Source organism: Crotalus tigris, unplaced genomic scaffold (assembly GCF_016545835.1).
Source record: "Crotalus tigris isolate CLP2741 ecotype Arizona unplaced genomic scaffold, ASM1654583v1 scf7180000018124.1459596, whole genome shotgun sequence".
NCBI lineage: Eukaryota > Metazoa > Chordata > Lepidosauria > Squamata > Viperidae > Crotalus > Crotalus tigris.
The window spans coordinates 290,118-307,958 of NW_024096836.1; the positions used below are offsets into that span (position 1 = coordinate 290,118).

The 17,841-nt window shown below is 44.5% G+C and overlaps 1 protein-coding gene across 6 annotated transcripts in view; it reads right to left on the minus strand.

Moving 5' to 3' along the window:
• Positions 1–17,841, minus strand: part of PALD1 (phosphatase domain containing paladin 1) — a 143,909-nt gene that overhangs the window by 117,781 nt on the left and 8,287 nt on the right. The window contains exons 1-2 of one of the 6 annotated variants that reach the window (XM_039348170.1): positions 7,750–8,507; positions 1,780–1,844 (exon numbers count right to left, since the gene is read on the minus strand). The exons of 3 other annotated variants lie outside the window; for them this stretch is intronic. The gene's annotated coding sequence lies outside the window, so the exon portion shown is untranslated. Of the gene's footprint in view, positions 1–1,779; positions 1,845–7,749; positions 8,508–17,841 lie in introns of those variants that run through there. 2 more of the 6 variants (XM_039348166.1, XM_039348165.1) reach the window with 2 other exon arrangements.

The following is a 17,841-nucleotide window of genomic DNA, read 5'->3' on the forward strand; positions in this document are numbered from 1 at the left end:
TTAGGTCAATCAACCATATCAAATCTATAACACTGATACAAAAATACAAAGAAATATAAAGGAAAAAAAAGGACATGTTTATAATAAATTGCCTTTGTGGCCTCTTAGGTAAGATCAAGTGTAGTATAATTATTTTGTGGTTGTTATTGTTGTTAATTGCGAAGTCGTGTCCGACCCATCGCGACCCCATGGACAACGTTCCTCCAGGTCTTCCTGTCCTCTACCATCTTCTGGAGTCCATTTAAGTTCACACCTACTGCTTCAGTCACTCCATCAAGCCATCTCATTCTCTGTCATCCCCTTTTCTATTGCCCTCAATCTTTCCCAGCATTAGGCCCTTCTCCAGTGAGTCCTTCCTTCTCATTAGGTGGCCAAAGTATTTGAGTTTTAACTTCAGGATCTGGCCTTCTAAAGAGCAGTCGGGGTTGATCTCTTCTAGGACTGACCGGTTTGAACGCCTTGCAGTCCAAGGGACTCGCAGAAGTCTTCTCCAGGACCATAGTTCAAAGGCCTCAATTCTTTGGCGCTCAGCCTTTCTTATGGTCCAACTTTCAGTATAATTATAGGATTATGAAAAACACACAATGAATAACATAAGCCAGGCCTCAACCTCACCATGTATGGCTAATCTCAAGGCTCAATTTGGCAATGTGTAAACCAGCCCTCTCTGCACTGGGGAGCTCCAGATGGGCTAGACCTGAATTCTCACAATGCCCAAGCACAACAAAAGACCCGAAATTCCCACCACCACATCTGCCGAGTTGGTCTTCCATATCCGCAGATGTATTTGTGAGCGGAGAAAGTCCTGAGCTTCGTGACAAATGTGCAGTTGTTACCCATTTGTTAAAGGCTTTCCAGATGTCAAACCAGCCCGATGATAAAGCCAGATTTAGTCAATGACACGAGGATTGGATATCACACCATGACTGTTGGAGTGCGGCTAGCGTCAAGAATAATCCAATCCATTTCACATATTTTTGACATTTGAACCGGTGCGTGCAAATTAATCTCAGCATTTCACCAATATACCTTCCCCCAACTCTTAAACAAGAGCTTCTATTGTAATAAAGTACAATAAAGTATCCTTCATTATACCCACGAAGGATACATTATCACTCCCCAGGCAGACACATTTTTAGCTCATGGACAGACACAGCTGAAGATGATAGCTTGCACAGGTCCTTGCCCATCATTTTGTCATCTTCCTCCTCACTAAGCCTTTATCCCTTCTTACTCAAATATACAGTACATCATATTCAACAATGGGGAGATTTGAGAGCTGGGATGGTAATATTTTAGAGCAGGGGCGTCAAACTGCCGGCCCGCGGGCCAGATGCGTCACACGGAAGCCACGCCCACCCCATTGCCAGCAATGACAAAACTCTCCCGATACGTTGCGCAACGTCACTTGACGTCGCAAGTTTGACATGTCTTTTTTAGAGGAAAGAGCACAGATTCAAGACGTTCTAAGGATGACAGTAGGATGAAATGAACAGGATGTGATTGAACAGAATGAAATGTAAGAATTTACATCTGGGAAGGAAGAAATGAAGGGTCCTTGGTGCTCTCTGAGCTTGGTTGTTTTCTTGCAGACGTTTCACTACCCAAAGTAGGTAACATCATCAGTGCTAGGTGATATTACCTAGTTTGGGTAATGAAACATCTGCAGGAAAACAACCAATCTCAGAGAGCACCAGGGACCCCTCATTTTAACCCTGAGTTACAAATATTCTCCTTTAAGGAAAAATGAAGACCCAAGTATAGGGAGACATGGATTACCTTAGCTTGTCAGTGGGATCAGGATGTCCTTGTCAAACACATAAGCCATTAGTACGATGCAGCTGCTAAAAAGGCAAATGGGGTGCATTAACACAGATATGGAGTCTAGACCAGCGGTTCTCAACCTGTGGGTCGCGACCCTTTTGGGGGTCACACAAGCCTTTCACAGGGGTCACCTAAGACCATCGGAAAACACATATTTCCAATGGTCTTAGGCAGGGCTTGTCAACCGCCTTCTCTCCCTCCCCCCCCTCCGCTCCACCTCACTTGTTTGTGGAAAATATGCTGCTTAGCGGCAGTCTGCACAAACTCTACCAAATGTGCCCTGCAGGGGGCGCATGAAGAGCACAGGCGCAGAGCAAGGCCCCGCCCTCCCCAGAGACTCATTGTGCAGCAACCGGATTGACTTCTTCTCGTGCACGCAGGTCAGCGAAGGGGAGGCTGCTGCAGCACCCAATTCCTGCGCCCGTCAGCTGGCGACCCCCGAACTTGCGCCAGCTGACGCAAGAGGGAGGGAAGGAGGAAGGGACTCTTCCTCCTCTCCTAAGCTTCAAAGCACAATCGGCTTCCCAAGGGCGCCACAATCCTCACGAAAGCGGGGGAGAAGGGGGAGAAGCCAAGGGGGCGAGAAAGCTCGTGGTGGGCTCGAAGCAGCACCTGCCAGCATTGGTGACGAGAAATTCCCCACAAACCCAGGGAAGGGGTGGAGAAAAGGAGCCCCCTTTGGGAGGAAACCGCCACCTTCTTCTCCTTGGCTTTGCACTCTTCTGTTCCTCGGCAGCCGGGCTGCCAAGCCTCTGCTGGCTGGAACTTCCTTTCCTTCCCTCCCTCTTGGTCTCTTCCTCTTTTCCTCCCTCTCCCATTGTCCCTTCCTTCCTTCCTTCCTTCCTTCCTTCCTTCCTTCCTTTCCTTCGCCTCCCTCTTTGTCCCTCCTTCCCTCCCTCTCCCCTTGTCCCTCCCTCCCTTCCTCCCTCCCTTCCTTCCTTTCGCCTCCCTCTTTGTCCCTCCTTCCCTCCCTCTTTCCTCTTGTCCCTTCCGTCCTTCCTTCCTTCCCTCTTGTCCAGGATCGGGGCAAGCCTCTACAGCTGATTCACTCTTCTGCAGCTGTAGCTGCTCTCCTTGGCTCCTGCCCAGAAAACTTGCTCGAGCTTTGCTAGAAAACATGCCGCTTGCTAATTTAGCAGAAGTGCAAATCAGCTGTAGTCCGGCACTGATCCTGGAGCTTCTGCTAACTTAGCAAGCCGCATGTCTTTCGGCGAAGTTGAGCAAGTGAGCTGGGTGGAGCTCTCCTCTGTCTCTGCCTGTGCACAGGCAGGTTTGCTGGCAGCAAAGCCCACAGCCACGCTGGCAGCCTATTCCCCCTCCCCTTGTCCCTTCCTGGGCATGGAGGGGGGGAGGAAGGAAGGGATGAAGAAGGAAGGAAGGAAGGAAGGAAGGAAGGAAGGAAGGAAGGAAGGAAGGAAGGAAGGAAGGAAGGGACAATGGGAAAGAGGGATGGAAGGAGGAAGAGACTAAGGGAGGGGAAGGAAAGGAAGGAAAGAAGGAAGGAAGGGACAATGGGGGAGAGGGAGGGAAAGAGGAAGAGACTAAGCAGGAGGTGAAGGGAAGGAAGGAAGGGACAATGGCAGAGAGGGAGGGAAGGAGGAAGAGACTAAGGGAGGGGAAGGAAAGGAAGGAAAGAAGGAAGGAAGGAAGGAAGGAAGGAAGGAAGGAAGGAAGGAAGGGACAATGGGAGAGAGGGATGGAAAGAGGAAGAGACTAAGCAGGAGGTGAAGGGAATGAAGGAAGGAAGGGACAATCGGAGAGAGGGAGGGAAAGAGGAAGAGACTAAGCAGGAGGTGAAGGGAAGGAAGGAAGGAAGGAAGGAAGGAAGGAAGGAAGGAAGGAAGGGACAAGGAGAGGGAGGGAAGGAGGAAGAGACTAAGAGGGAGGGGAAGGAAAGGAAGGAAAGAAGGAAGGGACAATGGGAGAGAGGGAAGGAAGAAGGAAGAGACTAAGGGAGGGGAAGGAAAGGAAGGAAAGAAGGAAGGAAGGGACAATGGGAAAGGGAGGGAAGGAGGAAGAAACTAAGAAGGAGGTGAAGGAAAGAAGGAAGGAAGGGACAGGGAGGGAAGGAAGAAGAGACTAAGGAGGTGAAGGAAAGGAAGAAAAGGAAGGAAGGGACAAGGGGAGAGAAGGGAGGGAAGGAAGGCAGGCACCCACCCCAGTCCCATCCCAGAGACCCACAGTTTCCCCCCCCCACAGGCACTCTACAACCTGAGTGATCAGCTGGCCACGCCCCCGGCAATTGATCACGTGACCCTGGGACACTGTGAACGTCATAAGTATGAATCAGTTGTCAAGCATCCAAATGTAAATCACCTGACCCTGGGGATGCTGCAACAATCATAAGTGTGAAAAATGATCATAATTCGCTTTTTCAGTGCTGTTGTAACTTCAAACAGTCACTAAGCGAATTGTTGTAAGTCGAGGACTACCTATACTTTCCCATTTTTTCCTCTTTTTTTGGTCAAGTTTTTGATACCCCCCCCAGCCAGCTGGATGGGGGGTTGGGGGTCACCACAACATGAAGAACTGTATTAAAGGGTCGCGGCATTAGGAAGGTTGAGAACCACTGGTCTAGGCCAATGTTTCTCACCTTTGTCCACATTAAGATGATGGATGTCAAATCTCTGAATTCCCCAGCCATCATGCTGGGTGGTGAATTCTGGGAATTGAAGTCTACCCATCTTAGCATTCCCAAGATTGAGAAACACTGATCTAGATCATGAGGAAGGGACTTTCACTCTACTCTGTCCTGGTAGGCCCCATTTGGAATACTACTTCCAGTTCTGGGCACCACCATTCCAAAAGAATAGAATCAGGCCTAAGCCCAGAGACAAGACAGAAAGATCCAATTGAATTCAATTTATTATTTATTCTCTTACACCCAATGGATAGAATCTTGCCAAACTAAAGCTTATAACATTCCAGCTTTCTAAATATATCCTGAGAGATTCTAGGTTGTGGTTCCCCTGAATCTCTTTCCCCCTCTCACGTACTGCTTGGAGCTGAGCGCTTGCTTTATCTGGGCCTCTCTCTGGGAAAGCTCTGAGTTGTCAGAAGATCCCCCCTCTGCTCCTGCAGGTGCACATTCCATCACAGACCATGATGATTGGAATGATGCAGACCAGGGCTATTGAGATGGTGAGAGGTCTGGAAATGAAGCCCTAGGAAACAGTTAAAGGAACTGAGTAAGTTTAGCCTTCAGATATGCAAAGGGCTGCCAAATAGAAGAGGAAGTGGACATATTCTCTATTGCTCTAGAAAAACAGGACCAGAACACCACCTTAAAACTCATAACAATAGATTCAGGCTAGATGTCAGAAAGAATTTCCTAACTATACAAGCTCGCAACGGAAACACAACTAGATGAGCTAATTCTACTTTATTCTATGGTTACTTTAACAGAACCTTGAAGTCTGATAGTACAAATCTTTCGCTGTCCCTTTTACATCCTGAGAAATTAAGTAGATTTATTTTCTGTATCTTGTCAGTTTTATTAACAGATAGAATGTATACTATTAGAATGAAATGGCAGTTGACAAAAGCAGATTGCAGGCTTATAACAGATAACACTTTCTTTTTTCCTAAATATGTTTTATTGATTTTTTTAACATAATCACCTTGATATTTGGTAAACAGCGTGTTGTCTGGGTTTATATTTAAAAAACAGTCAGTAACAATTAGTTTCTATAATTCTATAATCTAAATAGTAGCTTTGCTTGATTTTCTCTTCTTCCAATAATATTCTCTTTTGCCAATCTTGAATTGATACAATTCTTATTATTTTGATAAATAACAATTAAATATAGTCATTTTTCTAATATTTCTGCAAATAATAACCACATCAATATAAAGCTTCTTTTCTAACTGATCATTTTAATTGCCTCATCATAGATCCTGCTTACAAAATTCTTATTTAAATTTGTTTTCCCCCCCATGTTCAAAGAATTCTTACGGGTTAAAATTTTCTCAAAGTTCATTACACTTAAGTATTTAAGTCTTTTTCTGAATCTCTTCCCATTATACAGTTGCAGGCTATGCCCTCTCTTATCTGATCAGCATCTCTTCCTCCCCTACATGCCCCACATGCCATTATAAGCAGACATATAAAGTGGCAAACTCTTCTTTACAGAGTTCAAATCAGAGATTGAATAGTTACCTATCAGAGGTAACAGAGCCTGTGCTGAGTAGGGAGTTGGACTAGATCAGGGGTCACCAACCGCTGGGCCATGGCCCACTACAGGGCTGTGGCCCATTCAGAACCGGGCCACATAAGCAGTGGGCAAGCGTGCACACAGTTCCACTTGCACGAACAGCAGACGCTCGTGCTCACGCCTGCCACTCGCACAGAACCATCCCCTCTTCTCCCCCCAACCACCGGGCTGCCAAGTCAGAAAGGTTGGGATCGCTGGACTGGGTGATTTCTAATGTCATCTGTAATTCCATTATTCTGTGTTCTCCACTCTCAGCATCATGAAATCCAGCGGTACATTACTTGGGCCTGCCCCCTCTGGAATTCTGAATAAAACTGAATGCTTGGTGGGGGTGAGGAGATCAAAGCTACCTATGGCAGGTTGTAGTCAGGAAGTTCAACCCCCCCCCCTTCAAATATTCTTTCTATCTCCCCAAGAAAGGAGGCGAACAACTTTAAGCGGCGCAAGAATTTGTAGAAATATGACAGTTTTGTTCCACCAACAAAATAGGCTCTAGCCTACAAAAACTTAAGGCATAATAAATCAACTGTTCCAAGATGCTGTGCTGCTTTGCTGTAACAGAGGAACCTACCATTCTCTTTTGCTAAACACAGATTAATACAGAATACTGTGCCTTAATCCTTGCAGTGTCTTCCCAAGCAACACAGAACAGGCTGCTCACTTCATCCACTGGGGTTTACTCCCAGGAAAAATAAATTTTCTGAGGATTTCAGCCAAAACAGCATTTCATAAAATATTTCTCAAAATGTCACAGAAGACATTTTTCTCTCTACCCTGATCACCACAAAGGGAACCCATTTTTCCTTTGTGGTTTTTTTTCCTTTTCCTTTTTTTTTTTTTTTTTTTGCTACCGGACTGCATGATGTTTTGATAACTAGTTTAGAATGCTCTTCAGAAGGCACAAAATGCTTGCCAGAGGAAGCTGGGAATTTTCCTAATTTGGCAAGAGAAGAAATACAAAAAAAGAAGACACAAATCAAATCCATTTGGAAATGCACTGCCCTGGGATCATCACGATTTATTTCCAAATCAACATCATTGAATTCTGGCTGCAAATCTACTGTATCCAATCAGCGTGGATAATATAAGGAGTCTCTCTGGCAGTTTTTCTACTACCCTAAGTTCTAAGTTGCAATAATCAGAACAAAACACATTCTGACTGAGGAACTCTGTTTCATCTAAAAATATATCATGGCCCATCAGCCACAATAGACACAATGGTCTCTTTAAGACACAGAGCAAATTCTGTATGTATACATGCTTTCTTTAACTTTCCAGCTATACCAATGTTTCAGTGACATCTCATGATCTGCCAGAATGTGAATTACTACGGCTAGAATTACATGCTCCTGCAGCATATACATGAAATTGCAACTTTCCTGCAGTCATTTAATTTTACTACGGCCATAAAATGAGGAAGAGATTAGATTCCCAGCATTAAGAGAACAAGAAACAACTGTCAAAGAAATTCTTCAAAATTCTATGAGAAGAAACAAGATTTTATGTTGTTGGAAGTTTGCCCAAAACATCCCCCAGCCCCAAAACAACTTTTGAAGACAGCAAGAGAAACTTGCATCAAGAAACATCTATTTTCCAATCCCACCATAATCATCGTGTTTTTTTAAGATTACAGAATTAAGGAAGCAGGATTTTATAACTGAAGATCACAGCAGGAAAAAAAAAAAAGTTCACAGAAGTCCTCTTAATGTACCTGATTTTTAGTTGCCAGGGAGATCATCCAATTTCCTCTCTTTGGAATGAAGAATTAAAGAGGAAAACAAACCAGCTGACTTAAAGTAAAGCCATCCAACTTTCCAGAAGGGCTTTCAAGAGATTGCTCTGTTCTTTCTCCAGATTCTCAAGAGATTCCTTCAAAGTTGGCCATGGCTGATCCTCTTTGGTGGTGAAGCAGTTAAGCCCATCCTCAGCCAGTGGGGGAGGAATGCAAGCCACCGATGGAGCAACTGAGACTGTAGCACTTTGTTTTCCAGAGATCAAATCCTAGCCAATGTCAATTAAAACAGGACTAGTGGGGAGAGCGACAGAAGCTGACCCTCTCCCTCTGCAGAACACCCTCTTCGACTGTCTGTGGGCTGGAGCGTGTGAGGGACAACTCAGCTCACGGACTTGTCTGCCAATGAAAAGCTGGAGATTCCTGGCAACAGAAGCCACAGGCACTGAACTGCCAAGTGAGGGGGACTTCTTCATTTGTCAGGAAGGAGCAAAGAAAGCCTCTAGTGCAGCATCTCTCATAAGCTTGGCATGTTTCAGGTGGGAGGACTTCAACTCCCAGAATTCCGCAGTGAAGCCCATCTGTCGACCTGCCAGGATTGAGAAACATGACTGTGGAGCAGCAAGAATACTCTCTATGCACAAAAACGGAAGGATACTCTGATTCCCGCAATGGACGAATGGCTGCAAAAGTTGATGAAGTTAGCGGAGATGGCTAAACGGGCCACTTTGATTAAAGAAAGAACACAATTTTGTTTCTACGAAGAAAGCGTTTGGGGGCTTTGTGCTTGAGGTGGGAAAATTTGGGGGTTTTGCTCATTAGATAGGTTTGTTATTATAGAAATGGTGAGTATATATTATGTAAAAGTAAGAAATAGAGGTTTTATGTAATTACCTTAGTTCAGTGATGGTGAACCTTTTAGAGACTGAGTGCCCCAAAAACCCCTCAGCCCGCCCGCGCTCTGCCCCTGCCCCGCCCACCTGCAGGGCCACTCACCTGCTCCACGGCCTGCTGCAGATCGCCTAGGTGGCCTTGCAATGCCGTGGCAACCACGCCCTCCACCCGCACCCCGCAGCATCATTTGCACACAATGGGGCACAAGGGCGGAGTCTTGTCCCTGCTGCCCGGCTGCCATGTCCTTGGCTGTGCTCCTCCACGCGGGCTGTGCCTGGGGGAGATTCTCCTCTGGGGGAAGCTGCTGGTGAGGAGGGATGTGGGGGGGAAGCAGGGCTGGGGCAATGGCGCGCGTGCCCACATAGAGGGCTCCGAGTGCCGCCTCTGGCACGCATGCCATAGGTTCGCCACCACTGCCTTAGTTTATTGCACCAAAAGGAATCAGAGGTCACTGCTGTTTTCTTTTTCTTTTCTCCTTTACCCTGTACTTTTCTCTTTCTCCTTTTGCTCCCCTCTTTTCCCATTTTTCCCCTTTGTATTTCTGTATTTTATATTTTGATAAACTAATAAAGAGATTTAATATAAAAAGAGAAACACCGCACTCTCTAGCACAGTGGTTCTCAACCTGTGGGTCGGGACCCCATTGGGGGTCGAACGACCATTTCACAGGGGTCGCCAAACAATGCAGCCCACCATTTTTTCCCCTTTTCCTTAGCTGTGCTACTCCCTTTTATTCTATTGGCTTTTGAAAGCCAATAGAATAGACTCTCTTGAATAGAGTCTAATTCTATTGGCTTTCAAAAGCCAATAGGAATTGTCCAGGCTGTCTCTGCCCTGCTCAGCCCGCCAAAAGTCCCATTGTGCAAACGGTGCTGCATCAGTTGAGTAGTCCTCGACTTACGACTGGTTGAGTAGTCCTCGACTTACGACCGGTTGGGGGTCGCGGCATTAAAAAGGTTGAGAACCACTGATCTAGCATCTAGCTGTCGGTAAGCACCTGCAAGCATCTTCAAGAAACCAGGTTACTGCAGCAACAGCAGATAGTTCCTAAATAGTTCCTTTCTACCATCATCCACTTCTTACCTTTAATGTTAATTTTTTTCAAAAGAGAGGGAGGGATATCAGTATTCTCCAAAGTTGGAAGAAAGGAGGGAGAAGCCATTGGAAAGAATCCCCTTGGGACCTCTCAAATAACATCCCAAAATCCTTCCACCAAGCAAACAGACCCATAAGCAATATTTGATAGAACAGTAACAGTTAATCTTTATTATAGTCTTCGACTTACAACAGTTCGTTTAAGGACCGTTCAAACTTTCAAAGGTACTGAAAAAAGTGACATGATCATTTTTCACACTTAAGACCATTGCAGCATCCCCATGGCCACATGATCAAAATCCAAACGCTTGGCAACTGACTCGCACTTAAGACGGTGGCAGTGTCCTGGGGTCACGTGATCCCCTCTTGCAACCTTCTGACAAGCAAAGTCAATGGGGAGGCCAGATTCACTTAACAACCGTTTTACTAACTTAACAGCTGCAGTGGTTCACTTAACAACTGTGGCAAGATAGGACATAAAGCTCACTTAATGACTGTATCATTTAGAAACAGAAAATTTGGGCTCAATTCTGGTCGTAAGTCGAGGACTACTGTACTAATAATATTAATAATACTTAATTCAAATGCAACACTACATATTGCCTGTCTGGGTTGTATGTGTATTGCTCTGATGTTTAATTCACAAACACACACAGACACACACACACACACACACACATACACACACACAAATATCAGAAAAACAGCCACTCTTTAACATGAAGGAATCAAAGTCTATCCACTTGCTTGCACTCTTTGGGGAACATCCTTGCCAGCATCGTCCCAAAACTTCTTTGATATTTCCCCTCTGCTGAAATTATACTGTTGACTCACAGAGGGTGCTCCCCCCCCCACACACAGCCAAAACCACTTTGCTTCTTTTAAGCAGGGCTCACTCCTCTGCTAGGTAATGGCAACTTGTAAACAAACTCCAGACGAAAGAAAGAAAGTTAAGCCACTTGGAATCATCGCGACTGAAGGGGCATAGAAACATAAATAAATAAAAGGCTACAAAAGAGCCAGATTTACAGCGGATGATTCATTAAGGCTATTTCCACAGTAAAACTTTCCTAATCCTGCTGGGATAGCTATCGGAACGTTGACTGAGCTACTTCCCAAAAAAAAACAAAGGCAAAAAGATGGGTAGATGAGTAATTTCCTTCATTTCCTCCTTCCAAAGTACTTTAACACACACTGCAAAATCTCCCTCTCCACATCTCTGCCACTTGCACTGGCACCCTGAAGCAGGTGATCCCCGAAGACACAGATAAACCCCCAAGTGGCCTCCAGGGCTCTCAGGGAGAGTGCTAACGACCAGGTGACTGCCAAGAAATATGATCCTTTTAACTCCCTTCCCCCGTCCTGTCAGAACTAATCCTTCCATCGCCCCCACCATCGCCCCCACCATCCTGCCAGAACCGATGAAGCTTCTTGGGTGAGAAGCGAAACATCTTCTTCCTCCAGGAAAAAATGGGTTGCCTTTTGATACATAGTCATTTGTATCCTTTTTTCACCACATTCCCTGAACCTGCCATCCATTTTCTCACTCTTCGCCCATCAAATGCCTCTTCGTGAAATTCTGGGCTGCCTCCAATGAGTAGAATGACATATTGAAAGAAGAAAAACAAATGCTGACGCTCCTGCTAAAAGTATAATGGCAGATGGCTTGTGACCCCTTCATGAATTTCAACCACACTTTCTTCTATTATAGTACTATGCCAGGGGTAGGCAACCTTGGCTCTTTTATGACTCATGGACTTCAACTCCCAGAATTCCTGAGCCAGCATAGATGGCTCAGGAATTCTGGGAGTTGAAGTCCATGAGTCATAAAAAAGCCAAGGTTGCCTACTCCTGTACTATACTATGCTTGCAAAGAGGCTAAGCCTAGGTCTTACTTACACACACACACACACACACAGACACCAGGGAGCCCAATTACCCTGCATTTAGAAGAAATAAATTTGCTGTGTCTTGATCCAGAAAAACAGCAGGAACAGCCACATTTTAAACAGATTTCTCCCTCTTTAGAAGTTTTCTTGATGGTCAGTACATTTAAGCTGAGGAACCCTTTGAGTAAATGCCAACCACAGGGACTGAAACATGCTCTTTAAATACGATATTTCTTCCGCAAACACCACTGACTTGTGCTGCAGCCACCAAGCAGAAGCCAAATATTTACAAGATATCACCAGGCTGAAAAAAAACAGTGGGGAAAGGATCCAAGGCGATAAATATCAGGAGGAATGAAAATGGAACCCAGACAGTGCCCGAAAATGGTAAAGTGTGAAAGGTTTAAAAGTCTGCACCTATTCTGGATGAAGGCTGTGTGCACCTTTCAAAGATTATTTTAAAGTCACCCTTTGGACTTTGCATGAGCGTATCACTCTGCTCTTTATTAAAGCAGCCATTTCTTTTAGGCTTGCGAGAGGAAAAGAGAAGCTACTGCTTTAAAAGTCACTTTCAAGACTTCATGCCATAAAGCAATGAATGCCAGAAAAAAGACATTGTTGCTTTAATTAACAGCAGAAAGATGCAGTGCTTTCAATGGCCTGAAGCATCTCTTGCAAACCATTTTCAAAGCACAGCCAGCCCTATTATAGAGGCTAGGTTTTCTTGCAGGCCCTTCAAACTGGCACGAGTAAGTAAATTTTAATTTTGCCAAACCAACAAAGAACACATCGGGAATGGCCTTGGAGGACAGGAGGAAGAGCAAGTCAGATAACAAAGGACTGAGCCTGGATGAAGAAAATAATACAAAAGTGTCAGAAAAGCTCCTCTCCAGTTCATACAGAGATAAAGGGATGGAGGTGAGGGTAGGAATAGGGGAAGCGCATTTAGATACGTAAGAGTCTGTTACTATAGATCAGGGCTTTTCAACTTTTTCACCCATTGTATCACTTTTAGGATATGGCAATATCTGAGTACCACCAGTCGCTTAGCAAGGTGTCAAAAACTTGATGACCAAAAAAAAAGGGAAAAAAAGTGATAAAGTACAGGTAGTCCTCGACTTACAACAGTTTGCTTAGTGATTGCTCAAAGTTACAATGGCACTGAAAAAACTGCCCCCCAAGCCACAACCGAGCAAGACACCTGCCTGCCCACCTGGCGGCACTCTTCCTCCTGTCCGAGGTTTTCATTGTTGTGAGCATTTCTGTTGAGGATTGGGGTGGGGGGGGGTGTTTGATTTTTATTCCCTCCCGTCTGCTGGGTGGTTGCAGCAGGTTCACATGACCCCTGGGACACTGTGACTGTCATAAATATGAATCAGTTGCCAAGCATCTGAATGTAAATCACAAGACCCTAGAGATGCTGCATCATTCCAGCTGATTGGTACTTCTTCAGGGCTCAGCAGAAGCACCAGGATCAGCGCCGAGCTCCAGCTGGAGCCTGGCGCTGATCCTGGCGCTTCCACTGAGCCCTGATAGCCCCGAAGAAGTGCCGATCAGCTGCAAAGAGGCACTGATCCTGGTGCTTCCACTGAGCCCTGACAGCCCTGCAGCTCCAGCCGTCTCTCGCTCAGGCTTGTGCGATGCTGCCAGTGGTTCAGCTCATTCCCCTCCCTCGCTACCACTTTTCTAGGATGGTCGCGTACCACCTGCCAGGTGCCAATGTACCACAGGTGGTACCCGTACCACTGGTTGAAAAGCCCTGCTATAGATTAATACTAATGTTCCAATAAAAGTACTCCCAACCTATATGATATCAGTTTCTTAGTTTGGTCTGCCACAGGGATGTCCAACCTTGGCAACTTTAAGACTTGTGGACTTCAATTCCCAGAATTCCTCAGCCCCACATAGGATTGACACATTTATTATTATTCAACTGGACCTCTCCAATTCAGGTTGCACCACAAATGTCAAAGTGATCATTCCAATATTTCCTGTCAGGCAAGATTTCTATGTTTGGAATATAAAATGCAACCCACTAATTACTGAAGGTCAGCATGAAGAGAATAAATAAGGTTTGTAAAATGTTCCTTCACCATAGACAACCATTTTAGTAGCAATAAAACATTTTAAAAAACAATGACTGAGTTATCTTGATTTCTTTTTTTCCCTCCCTTCCCCTTTTCTTTCTGTATTGGGTAGGGAATCCACGGGGCAAAAAAGTCAAGATGTCAGCCACAATAGTGCAATCCAAGTCCTGCTTGTTTTTTATGGCCACACTTTGCAACCCAGAACCCTGTGTCTTTTTAACTTAGTTTCTAAAACTAAAATAGAAATTGGAAGCTGTTTGATTTTTATTATTCTCTTCTGAGAGCTTTTTAAACTAAAAGGTTTAAGTAACGAAGTACCCCACAGCAGGGTTTTCAGTAATCACCCAGTAAGTGAAGGAAGGGTGTGGACTTAAGGCTCATCAAAAATATTACTTATAAGATTTCTACCGAATGTTTTAGGGCAGAAACCTAAGCAAAAGTACCAGGCTTTGAAAAATACAGAAGTTTGAGCAGTGACTGTGGGCTAAAAGGAAAAAATTCTTTTTACTTCCTCTGTTCTCCCGACTTTTTGAACACAGGTTGGTTGCCAGGCAGTTTCCAAGCAACCCTGATTTCCTCTCACAGATTTTTGCTACTATACCACAATGCTGTTTGTAAAGCTAGCCTAGAGGGTTAAAGTAGAAAGAAGGAAACAGCTCAGCATTAATTTTTGTAACGCAAGAAAGCCTGCTGACCTAAGGAGATGGAAAAAAATAAATTATGCAGACATAGACTCTATCAAACTATCTTTCTAATGCAATGTTTCCCAACCTTAGCAACTTTTAAGATATGTGGACTTCAACTCCCAGAATTCCCCAGCCAGCCAAATTGTGCAATAACTTACACAACCACCAAGGATTCTTCCCTAATGACCAAAGTGAATCCAAAAGGCAAGGATGATTTTCAAAATTCAAACTTACAAAGGGGTTGCTTTTGGTGGGGAGGTTTTATAGCCCTTCAACTTCTCTTTCCACCTTCTGTCCCCAGAGTTCTTTAGTGCAGGCATCAGAAAGGGAAGGTTATGTATTAATTAGGATTAAGTGTCTAGAGCAGGGGTAGGCAACCTTGGCTCTTTTATGACTCGTGGACTTCAATTCCCAGAATTCCTGAGCCAGCATGACTCAGCTTGGAAACCTCTCCCTTTCCCCTCATCATGGCTGGCTCAGGAATTCTGGGAGTTGAAGTCCACAAGTCATAAAAGAGCCAAGGTTGCCTACCCCTGGTCTAGAGCATGGGTGTCAAACTCGCCATGTCACGTGACGTGTCACGACGTATTGCGACTCTTTTTGCATTGCTGGCAGTGAGGTGGGCATGGCTTCAGTATGATGAAACCGGCCCTCAGGCAGGCAGTTTGACACACACACACACACACCCCGGGTCTAGAGCAAGGGTATCCAACCTTGTCAACTTTAAGACTTATGGACTTCAATTCCCAGAATTCCTCAGCCAATCCACAAGTCTAAAAGTTGACAAGGTTGAACACGGCTGCTATAGAAAGAAGTCTAGAAGGAAGAGGGAATTATTGATTAGAATGAGAGCAAAAAGTTTGTTATCTCACAGCTTGCAAGGGTAAATAGGCAGAGCTGGCTTCTCTAAGCAGTTTCTCTTCCAGGTGTTAATTTAAAAATACACCTCAATCACAGGACACTTTTGCTCTTTCAACATGATCACAGACTTATTCACTGTGCTGTTCTGAACATTTAATGCTCGTTCAGGCAGGCATTTTTGGCTTTAATACTGCACCCTTCCTTTTATTCATTGCTGTATTCAGTTATATTTTTTATTTTCATTTCTATGGAATATAAAAGCCCTCTTAAAACTTGTGTAATGGTGACACCTCCAGGCAAAACAAGGGATACCTTTACAAACATTCAATACATTTAAAAATATTACTAATTAGTGATTAATTCAGCAGCGATCAGCAAGCTAAGAACTGAAGTCCCAAGACATATGGCAAGAGTTAGGCCCAAGTACTGTTTCCCATAGAGTTAACAACTCCTCCATGGTTCAACTGGTTGTATGGATTAGACTAGGTCACTACAGACGTGAGAGTTTTCATATTGTTAAAGAGGTTGCTACCAGATAGATTACGCTGCCTTCTCAAAAAGACCAATTTTTCCATTCTAAAATATGAGAGGAAACCAACAAAATCTTTGTTATCACTGATTGTCTACACCAGGGGTAGTCAACCTTAGCTCTTTTATGACTCGTGGACTTCAACTCCCAGCACAGCTGGCTCAGGAATTCTGGGAGTTGAAGTCCACGAGTCATAAAAGAGCCAAGGTTGACTACCCCTGGTCTACACACAGGTATCAATTTAAAAGTAGGATCCTTGTTTGAATTCTTGTGTTGTAACTTCAAAACTTCCTTTTAACAAATCAGAGTATTTGGATTAACCATTCCACAACTTATAACAGTTTATTTAGTGATCGTTCGAAGTTACAACAGCACTTGAGAAAAGTAACTTATGACCGTTTTTCACACTTACGACAAATGCAGCATCCCCATGGCCATGTGATCAAAATTCAGACACTTGGCAATTGATTGATTTTTATGACAGTTGCAGTGTCCCGGGGTCATGTGATCCCCTTTTGCGACATTCCGACAAGCAAAATCAATGGGAAAGCCAGATTCACTTCAGAACCTTGTTAACTAACTTAACAACTGCAGTAATTTACTTAACAACTGTGGCAAGAAAGGTCGTAAAATGGGGCAAAACTCACTTAGTAACTGCCTTGCTGAACAACAGAAATTTTGGGCTCAATAATGGTCTATGGTTGAGACCTACATGTATAAAGTTTGACAGTAGATTATTCAAAAACGAACTTTAGTCACACACTGGAACAAAAGCCCACTAGCTTTTAGTGACATACCAAAGCTGAATATAGGATTAGTTTTATTTCCTATTAAACTAAGCATCTATAGAAGGTGGCAGCATCTAGCCAACCTGAATCATATCTGATTACAACTTGATTAATACGTAAGAAAATCCCAAGACTGCAAAAAGTTGAAAGAAATATCAACCCAAAAACATCAAGATAGCAATGGCAGATGAAGTAGATACGTTAGAAGCTAGAGTTTTCCACAGCAGAAATACTAAATATGTCAGTCATCAATTGTAATGTCTTACTGAGCATGAGAAATGTGAAACAAGGTGGCCATGAAGCTGTGGAAGTAACAGGATGAAGTGCCAGATTTAAACTGCAAAGGATACTTGGAGTACTATACCCTCATTCTGGCAAATAATCAAATGAAATAACTTCAGTGTACTATGCAATGTGATTCTTAATTTATTCAAGCTATGTAGAGCATCTGGATAGCTACTACTGAGTTCGGGCCAGCTAAATAAAGGAGGGACGCTGATAACTGATCGCTTGTATACTGCTGCCAAGAAAGTCTTATGACTCCATGGATATGGCCATGAAGTCATGAGAAGTTCAACTTATACCAAACAGACCTTTTATATTAAGGTGACCAACTTTTTTACAATGAAAAGGAGGACACAAATAAATTGAAGAAAAAAATATCGTAAATAAAAGAAACATTGTATTCATTGCAACAATAATACAGATTACACTATAATATCATAAATGCATAATAAAAACATTTGTAACAATAACATTTTATATTGTAATTATGCTTACATGCCATACCCCCGCCCACAGCCACCCTGCCAGCACTGCTGCCTCGCCGTGTAGAGCGGGCCCCGCGGCTCCCAAAGCACCAGCTGCACCGGCTCCGGCCCCGGGGGGCAGTCCGCCGTTGACACACCCCGCCTGCAGCTGCCCCGCCAGCACCACCACCCACCCTGCACAGCTCCATGTAGAGCAGGCCCCGCAACTCCCACAGCACGGGGGGCAGCCGGCCACTGCTGCCCCTCACACTCCCACCTGTAGCAGCCCCACCACCCCTGCCTCTTGCGCCCACAGTCATTACTGCCCTAGCAGGGCCAAAGATCAAGAGAAAGTTACCATGGCGTCGCCGCTCCAGTCTCCTCCAGGTATCTTCGGGACTAACTAGGACAGTGGTTCTCAACCTTTCTAATGCCGTGACCCCATAATACAGTTCCCCATGTTGTGGTGACCCCCAAGTGGGTGTGGCCACCA